Source organism: Triticum dicoccoides, chromosome 2B (assembly GCF_002162155.2).
Source record: "Triticum dicoccoides isolate Atlit2015 ecotype Zavitan chromosome 2B, WEW_v2.0, whole genome shotgun sequence".
Taxonomy (NCBI): domain Eukaryota; kingdom Viridiplantae; phylum Streptophyta; class Magnoliopsida; order Poales; family Poaceae; genus Triticum; species Triticum dicoccoides.
This window is the reverse complement of record NC_041383.1, coordinates 539488392-539495463: the sequence shown is the minus strand read 5'-3', so window position 1 is coordinate 539495463 and position 7072 is coordinate 539488392. Positions and strand designations below refer to the sequence as shown.

At 46.8% G+C, this 7072-nt stretch overlaps 1 long non-coding RNA gene across 1 annotated transcript; it reads left to right on the top strand.

The window, feature by feature from the left end:
• The first annotated feature begins 4675 nt into the window (after positions 1-4675).
• LOC119367974 lies at positions 4676-6339 on the top strand. The gene is made up of 6 exons (XR_005176479.1): positions 4676-4973; positions 5126-5305; positions 5413-5515; positions 5724-5837; positions 5941-6139; positions 6260-6339. It is a non-coding gene; the product is annotated as an uncharacterized LOC119367974 (long non-coding RNA).
• Positions 6340-7072: the final 733 nt, after the last annotated feature.

Sequence of the window (7072 nt, the reverse complement as noted above, 5' to 3'; positions counted from 1 at the left end):
ACTGTATAGGCATATAATTAGTGCCGTGGGGAAGGAATAATTTGACCATGGAGAAGCTAAAGCAGCTGAGACTCCCCACCCCCGTTGTGTAAAGAAAAGAGCATCCGTCCGGATCATGTCACCTGACTGCCGTCCGGATCGATCATGTCACTACTAGTCTAGTAGTAGTTTTAAACAATGTGGAGTCAAAGATTAGGGGTCACCAACCTTGTGATCTTGTGTGTCTTCGATCTCGTTAGAAAGATGCTCTTTTGTTTTGTTTTGTTCCTATGGGAACATGCCGAGTGCACCGCGGTCACCTTCGAATATCCATTCTATTGCTGACAGAGAGAAAAACATCTATAAATTGCTTTTGGGCCATTTGATCACGCAAGCGATGGACATGTCTTTCAAAAGAGAGGGACGGAAAAAGAAAAGAAAAAAGAGCGAGGAGATATGGACTTTTTTCTCCGCTCGATTAGTGGTTGATTTGGACCATCATTGGTCGAATCATTATGCAGTCCCCAGCGGATTAGTTATAAGCAGTGTGTTAGCCGTCCGAGAAAAGATATTCATTGGAATAGACCTGCTGTTTCAAAAGAGCAAGGAAAAAGAAAAAAGAAAAGAGACGGCAGATACTTGTTGTTTTCCATCACTGATCGGTCTGGACCGCTTGCATCAGCAGTCGATTCATCATGTAGGCTACAGTGTTTTTTTTTTGAAACTGGCTACAGTGGATTAGTTATGAGAAGAGAAATTAAGACCCCCCCACCAACCCACCCACGAAACGACACGACACGAAACAAACGAGCAACTTGTGTGGCGCTGCTTCATGCCCGTCATTCCTGACCGCCCTATCAGCAAACAGAGTCGGGTAATCTGCAGTGATTCTGCAGTGAGTAACAGAAATAGACTCTAAGATTGCAGAGGCCGACGCAAACGAAGCATAACCTTGAAATCCCTGAAGTCCATATCTTGACCTTTCTGATCCCGGCCTATCCTAACCCTCGATATGTTTGACACACCAGGAAAAGCATGATCCAGACCGGGAACTCGCTTCTCTCACTGTTGCACCGGTCAACACATCATAGCTATGGAGAACTAGTTTTGTGTGCTAGCTATATCCACCCGGGCGCGCCACTGGATGCGGCCATGCAAGCACGGGATGCCGTCATGTCTACACGCGAATAACCTCCGCCCCTGCTGCAGCAGTAGGGGTCTAGGATCCAAGCCCATTCGTGACCTTGTTTGCTTATGATTTTCCTCGACCAGTCCTTCAAGAATCTATCAAGCCTCGTTGCTTGTCTGGTTTATACTTTTGCCACGGCGAGGTGCAAATTTTTCTAGTGATCGATGTGCTTCAGCAACAAGGCCGTCCTATGCTTGCCACTCTCCTTTGCACTGCTTCAGGCGCTCCTCTTCCTCCACGGCTTGCATTCGTGTCATGTGTGTGATAGCAACCAGAAGAAATCGATTGCTTCGTATTGGTGGCTGTATGTACGCCTGCTATATACATACTCCCCCAATTCTCCCTCAATTTTAATGGGGGTGGCGTCGATGGCAGAGAGGCCTGGCAAGGTCGATGCGTCAGTATCTGATCCGTGGATTGATCGATGGATGAAGGAGGTGACGGCCCTTGCAGTGTGCGCATGTGATGCCCACTGAAAGTGCGTCGAACCGGTGTGTAACCCAGTCCAGTTATTATGGCTTGGACAGGGCATCCGACATTAGATGTTAGGTGTTGATGTGATGTCTGTTTTGTATTAAGCTCGTACATTCGGCACCCCTTTATCACGGGGATATGAGTAGCGACAAGTGTTGCCAAGATGGTGACTTCAGGCTTAGTCGTGTATTATTACCTTGTAAGAACTTTGTGAATAATTAATAAAATGGTTGCATGCATATATGTCCCACTTCTCTACTCCTATAAAAAACCTCAGTTCGTGATGATGGTGTGTCTGCCATCCGTCATTTCTGATCATTAGATCTACATCTAACGACTGTGATGTAAGTTCTGGCTTTTTTGCAACAATATTCCACTTCTCTGCTTTAATTTTTCTACTCCTATAAAAGACTCGGTTGGTGATGATGGTGTGTTTGCCATCCGTCATTTCTTACCACTATATTTGCATCTAACGACTGTGATTAAGCTGTGCTTTTTTGCAATAATATCTCACTTCTCTGCTCCAATTTACAGAAAATCCCTTAGTATCTTGAAACCAACCACATTCCTTCCTTAAGCTGGTGGTGGAGTTCAGGATTTTGAGCCCACGAAGGAGTACCGAACAGGTCAGAAATCGATCCCGGCTGGGATCGCGCCTTTCTTATCACACCAAACAAGATTTTACCCATACAGGGTTTGGATTGAGTGGGATATGTAAATATGGGGTTCAAACTTCAGGGATTTGGAGGCGAGGGTTCATTTACGTCGGCCTCTACAATCTCGGTGTTTATTTTAGACTTCAGTCTTCTGCAGTGGATAGTGTCATTCTGCAGCTCTTTCCTCCTGTGGTGCGCGTGTTCCCCTCCCCTCTATCAACTTCGCAGCTAATCCTGGTGTGCATTACCTGAGCCGTCCGTGAGCACAGTGCGAGTGGGTTCTCTGTTCCTGACTCCTGAGTCGTCCTAAAAGTTACCCAAACGGGAAACGGGAAATCTCTGTATACGGCGGTGGATGTTTGGGGAAAACGGAACTCGATCGCGATGCACGGGGCAGACGTATCCCTTTTTCTACGCTCCAGGGTGATAAGTGACCCAGGCTTTGCAAGAAATGGAGAAAGCCGTACCTACATGCATGCATTCGCGTAGCTCAAGGTCACGTAATACGTGCTGCCGGCTGCCGCCCAGTGGATCACATCACATCACATGCATGCACGGCTATCGGCTGCTACACGCGTTACGCTGTTGATTAACGTCCACAGCTACTGCAGCGGAAATCGTCTTCCCTGTCCCGTCCGTGAACCACCACAGTACCTTTCACGTCTGCCAGCTACCTTGTCCCCGTCACTGTTATAAATCTGCATACACACCCGCGGTATTAATTGCTCCACTGATCGCGACGGCGCTGCAAAACGGAAGCCAAAGTCGAGTGCCCGATCCGGTGCCTGCCCGCCGTGCATTTTATTTAACAGCCCAAATCGATAAGGCAACAGGGCGTCTACTAGGACGACGTGTCAGGTAAGGTAATAAACTAGTAAGAGCATCTACAGCCGGACTTTGTAAATCCAGCCCTTTAAACGCCAGCTGACGAGCCTTAGCCACTTTGCATCCGCCCCTTTCATCTTTTATCCTCTAGATCTATGCAAAGCATGCAAAAGGAATCCTACATACTACATCTACATATTACCCTAACTACTCTTCTTTGTCGGAGATGTCCACGACGACGGTGCCGGGCGCCGGCTGGACGGGCCGGTAGGAGGACTCCAGCTCATCCTCCTCCTGCTCGACCTCATCCATGTAGGCGAACATCTCCGCCTCCTCCGCGGCCTCTTGCGCCTCCATCTCCTGCAGGCGACAACGTGTGGCCTCCGCAGCCGACTCCGACCGGAGGGAATCGAGGATGACCTGCTGCTCCGCCTGCTGCTCCGCCTGCAGATCCCCGTCGCCAGCGTCCCCCACATCCTCCTCCTCCGGCTCATCCTCCTCCTCCTCTAGGAGCTCAAGCCGACGCTATGACGTTAGAAAGGGCTCGCTCCTCACCCGGCGGCGTGGGGTATGGCTACTAGACGACGGGTGGAGTGGAAAGTGGCGGCGCCGACGGACAGGATGAGGAAAATGTGGATGGATGGTTGGGTTTCGGTGCCGCCCGTCGACTTAAATAGCCGAGCAATGCACTACGCGGCCCGCCAGAGCTGCGCCACGCGGCGCCACCAGTCCGATGGAAGAGACGAGTTTCGGACCGCTGGGTTTGAGGGTGTTTCCGGCTGGGACCCCTTTGTCAGTCCGACGTGGCGGCGTGCCCGGGCGAGTCCGGGCGCCTTCATATCCGCCCCATATTTGGGATGGATATGGGGGGTGCCGGTCAGCCCGGACGTTTGAGGGTCGTTTGAGAGGCCCGTCTGGGTCAAAAAACCGTGACCGGACAGTGACCGAGCGGCCAGCCCGGGCGTATGTGATAGAGGCGAAGGTGTCAAGATCTTTCGATGAGATGATAACTATCGATTTGGTGAAGATGACTTTGACAACCCGACTACAAACATGCATGACGTTGTGCCTTAGCAATCGCTAAACCAACTCCGAGAGGTTATTGACCACGCCGGGACACAATCAACCTGACCACGAAGGTCTATTCCTGCAAGCAATCAAAGGACAAGTAAGAATATGATAAAAGCAATCTGAATATTGCGAGTATATATGAAGTACTGATAAAGGTGGGGATCCGTAAGCGGTCTTGGTCTGGTCGTTGGACAGAAACGAAGTACACGAAGTTACAATGTCTAACTTTTAACTAAACAAATCCTGAGGAAAAAGCTACTAGATGGATCTACTTATTTAAGACAGTATAACCGCACCTAAAGCCAGCTCTCTCACGCATTCATTCTCTTGACCGCCGGATTTCTTTGACAGGCTGTTGCTCGTCGTCCGATGCACCTTCCCTGTGGGCAGCTACTCGCAAAACTAAATCCAGGCCCTCTCGTTCACCTATACGTTGTAACATCCGATCCCTGATGAACGGTCATCCAGCATTTCCTCCCATTCCCTTCCCGACCGCTCCTCTCTCGTTCCCCAATCTCTCCTCTCTCGCACTACGTAGAGGTTGCGCCGCCATCGTTGTTGGATCGCCGCCTTCGTCTACGCCTACCCTCTGCTGTCCTCCCTTTCCTGTCTTCCCTAAAGGCACAGCAGGAGCATCTTTTTCTCAAGCCGGCGGCAAGCACCATCCCCAGATCGATGGCACACTAAACCTTTGAAGCATGTGTCCGGTTTTTCAAGCCATATTTGGAGTCTTTGGGAGCGCCGTCGCCAGATTCACTACATCGAGCGCCCAGCCGGAGGTACGTGCAAACATCAGATCGGTTTCAATTGGGGCCTCTCAGTTGGGAAGGACTCAGGGCATGCATCACTTCGGGGGGCTTGAATGGGTATAAGAAAGGTTCGTTCATGTGCAATCACGAATTTACTCTACATCTGATTTCTTTATTTATAGATCCTATGTAAGATGTCTACAGAAGGTGTTGAGTGTATTAGAGACTTCAAGAAATCTGAATCGGAAGTTGTCAAACTTGAGTATACAAGAAGGTGATCAGTGTATTAGAGACCTCAAGAAATCTGAATCGGAAGTTGTCAAACTTGAGTACCGAATGTCGTTGATCCAGATGAGAGTCCTGTAAGTTGTATTTAGTTCATGTGATTTGTTGCCCGAACTCATCCATACACAGACGTCCTGGACTGATTTGATGCGGACCGACGCTCAACTCTTTGTCTATTTGACAGGCGAAACAGATCCGCTATGGTTTGAAGGAATTAATCAATCTTCATTTTCTGGACACACTTATGGACGATGTGTGCCACTTGCCGGCAACGCTTAATGTTGTAGGTGACTCTCTGTTTTCTTCAGTACACAAGCCTCTGTGTGTGTATATATGCTTCCTCACCTGGCACTCTCCCATTGCCCTTTCTACTCTGGCAGCATGGTTCTTGGCTATATTACCCTCTATCTACATGTTTCTTTACTTTATGACCCATTATTCTTGAACGGAATGATTATGGTGTTCTAATATCCCACCAATCCTTATTTTGTGCAGGTGGTGTTCATACTGGCTGCAGCCAATTATTGATTCAGGTAAATCTTGGAGGCAAGTTCTAGCATTTTGATATGGGGAATGTTTTGTTCTTCAATCTCTGAGGGCATTGGACAGGTTATTACTAGCGCATTTGGGGAATTTTCAGTTTTCAATCCCTGATGGATAGCGGTTGTTAATTTTGTTCCAAAATTTTCTATTTGTCGATTTGGTTTTCCAGCATGCTCCAAGTTAAATGGATTAGTGCGGACCCTCAAAAGGAAATGGTTGATCAAGGGGGACGATTACCAAAGCTAGAGTACCAATTCTGATGATGTTTGATCTTGGGAGTGGCTTCTCTTGTAGTGTACGCATCCATATAGAAAAATGGGGAAGTTAACACAACATTTTTTGATCTATGCCTTAAAAAGATCCATTAGGTATATTTCTATATTGGAGGTTATACTGGTTACTGGTTTGCACAATGTTTTCAACTTAAGATATATACTGATATGCAGTTGGTAAATTTTCTAATAATAACTCCCGTGTTTTCGGACAAGGTACTCTAATGACAGGAAATCTAACGGACACAAAGTTGATGAAATCAGGTACTGGAATGTGTTTGTTATTTTCCAGCCAAACAGAAAACATTTGTAGCAGAAAACTTATTTGGAAAATGTTATTTTGAAATGTTTATTGGGGGAAGCTCCCAAGAATGACTTCATGTTCCGGTTCCTTTTTTCTGTTATGTCTTTAGAGCATACACAAAGCTGGCCAGTCGTATATATGTTCTCCAGGAAGCAAAGGTAAAATCTAATTAGAAGAAGGCATGTTTTTAATAAACACCTTGCCACTTTACTAGATTTGCTCTACAGTGTATGGGTTCCCGTGGTCTCTACCGGATGTGTGTATGGATCCTAGGTAAATTTGTTTGCAGTTATCCACTAACCCGGGATACACCAAACAACTTGTTCGCCTCTAGAGGGGGTGTTAACTGTTGAAGTCATTAAAGTAAACTTCACTATCTAGATTGTTGAAGTTGAAATCTGGCCTTACTTCCCGCGTTATAGTTTACATTTCCACTAGAGGATTTCACTTTCATTACCAGTGTTTATGCTTTATTTTAGCATGGCATGGGATATTCCATGTTCATGTATTTTGGTCTACTACATATATCATATTTCCTTCAAATTTCAAAGGAAATAGTTTTATCATCTAAAATTCCACACCTGCAAACTTCTAATCTCTATGCTTGTGAGTGCCAAAGAAACAAAAGTTGTCATTTTATAATTTTGTTGGTTTTCACTTGTCAGCAAGCTACCAATTGAGCATAAAACGGAGATGGAGCTATTGTGCTCTTGTTTCTGACCAAA